Here is a 2,665-nt window from a genome sequence, read left to right as displayed (position 1 = left end):
TGAAGAAATCTCCTGAGATATATAGCCTACTCTATTAACATTTGTCTTGCTATTTTTAGTCATATTTGCTACAATGTATTTATTAAAAGTTCTAGACTCATTTTTACAATTATTAGATTTGTTTTTGTTAATTACAAGCTCAATGATCCAATATGGTTTACTGTAAACACCCGTAATAAAAGACTTGTTAGAAATCGGATCAAAAATATCTATTTTCTCTTTATCTAAATAAATGCTTAAACCCATCTCGGCAAATTTCCTCAATGACAATAAATTATCTGAAAGAGCCCTAGCACAAATTACATTTTCGATTTTCAAAATTTGGTTGTTTTCTAAAACTATCTCAATTTCCCCTGACCCATCCGTTTTCAAGTCTGCTGAGGGGTCATTATTTGCGCATTTAATTGTTCCGTAATTTCTTTCATCAAGGGTTTTGAAAACAATTTTGGAATTAGTAAGGTGCTCTGTTGCACCTGAGTTTGCCAAAAATTTAGCAACTAGTTTTCCTTGATCGTTTTCATTCTCTCGCTCGTCACCTAATCTTTTCACTCGAGACTGATCTTTGTTTACAGTGTGTGTATGGTAAGTTTTTGGATTAAATCTAGCATCGAATAAAAATAACTCACCCTTTGCTGACTCCGTTCCTTTGGCATTTTCGTTTTTATTGTGTCTATGTTGGTTGGAGTTTTTAAAACCACCACGCCCTCTGTGTGCCCTAAATCTTGGTTTCTTTGATTCACTATTTCCGGAATTGTCACTATTTTTCCTTTTGAGATACTGTCGTCTGTCATTGGCCTGTTTAAAGGCACGTAAATTCTTAAAATAACTATACCTGCTCGTTCCATTCGTTCTCCCTTTGCCTCGTGATGCATTTCGTTTTTGTCGTTCCAATCGTTCGGTACATTCATTGGCTTTGTGTGTAGTGAACTGGTTACACTCGTAGCATTTTTGCAATCCCGAACCTTTCTGGGGACACTCAGAGCTGCGATGACCACAGTCTCCACATTCGTAACACCTTACTTTCAGGTCCTTTTTGGCCATTAAAGCTGCTCTCGTATCAACACTTCTTATTTGCTTCTTATTTGCTTCAGCCTGTATCAAAAACATTTTTAGACTTTCATAATCCAGGCCTTTGCCTGTAGCATTTTTAGAAACGAATTCTATTGATTGTACTTCCGGAACCGTGGCCATAATAGCGTTATAGAAAGTGTCACGTATCTCCTCGTCAGAAAGAGCTGTCGCGCCCGTGACATTTCCATAGTTACGAATGATCTCTTCGAATCTTTCGCAAAAATCCGATGACGTTTCTTTGTCAGGTGTATATTGAAGACTATACAACTGTTTTCTGATCATTACTGTCGTTAAATTCGTTTCACATCTTTTTAGCTCTTTGATTTTATTTAATATTTCAACCGGACATTTAAGATGAACTACTTTAGAATGATAGTTTTGGTCAATTCTTTTGATCAAAATATCCCGTACTTTAAATTTATGTTTGTCAGTCGTTGCTTTATCAAAAACTCTACTTGGTTTTACACTCGTATCTATTACATACAATAATTCGTTCGTTCGTAGTTCCGACGAGAGATAATCATAAAAATGTTCGAATTTAGTTTGAGCTGTTAATTTATAGTCACGTCGTGCACCCGAGTCTTTAGTAATTATTTCAAATTTAATTGCTTCTTTCACGTCATCTACGATTTTATTTTTCTCACCGTCCTCTCGTTTTTCATTATTGTTTTTATGGCCACTAAGTTCTCGTTGTACTAAATAGGTTACTCGTTTTTCCAAATCAGCATTTAAATTACACCCGTCATTATTTATCTGAGCCTGCATACACTCTTTTATTTGCTCCATGTTTCTTTCCATTTCACTCATTCTCTCGTTTATTTGGTCATGGACCAAACATTGCTCGTTCTTTGCGTTCGCAAACTCCTTCTGAACTCGTTCCAACCCTTTAATAGTGTCTACAGCGGTTGTGAGCAATTTAGTATGCTGTTGCAGCATATTACTCATAGCTTAAAAGCATGGCTTCCAGTCCCCACTCACATCGTTTGCCTGAGTTTCTTCCGTCTGAACAACCTTAGAATTACCTAAATTAGGAATGTCAGGTTTAGTTTTCTCAGGGGTTTTATTAGGAAGATTGACTCGTTTAAACTTATCCATTGGTAACTGAACCGGTTTTATATCAGTTATTTTAGGTAGACCTTTACCTGTTGTTTCAATTACTGCCTGGGTCGTTATCACTCGTTTCGTTTCACACTCCTCATTATCACTCGTCACATCATCATCTTTAGCAATCGTTTTGATCTCATCGTCACCTCCCAGCAGTTCGTTCTCGTCAATCTCCTCAGAAATTCGTTGATTTAAAGTCCGAGGCATTACTGGTGTTTCACCCTTCCAGTTGCCCACCCACTCGACTAGGGCATTCCACTCGTCAATGGTTAGAAATGATTTATCTGAAATAAATTGAAAGATTATCAATTTTTCAATATTCACTTACGCCATGGACTGTGTCCCTAACCCGGTATGCTGAACACAAGCATTACCGAATTTGAGACGAGTTTGCATGTATGTATCCGAACACAAGATATCATACATCCAAACCCTGATCCCCTGCACAATAGGTCCGTGCACGGCACTGACCAAAATACAGGTGATCCAA

This window comes from Cotesia glomerata, unplaced genomic scaffold (assembly GCF_020080835.1).
Source record: "Cotesia glomerata isolate CgM1 unplaced genomic scaffold, MPM_Cglom_v2.3 scaffold_13, whole genome shotgun sequence".
Lineage (NCBI taxonomy): Eukaryota > Metazoa > Arthropoda > Insecta > Hymenoptera > Braconidae > Cotesia > Cotesia glomerata.
The sequence above is the reverse complement of the archived record's forward strand: the minus strand, read 5'-3'. Positions refer to the sequence as shown.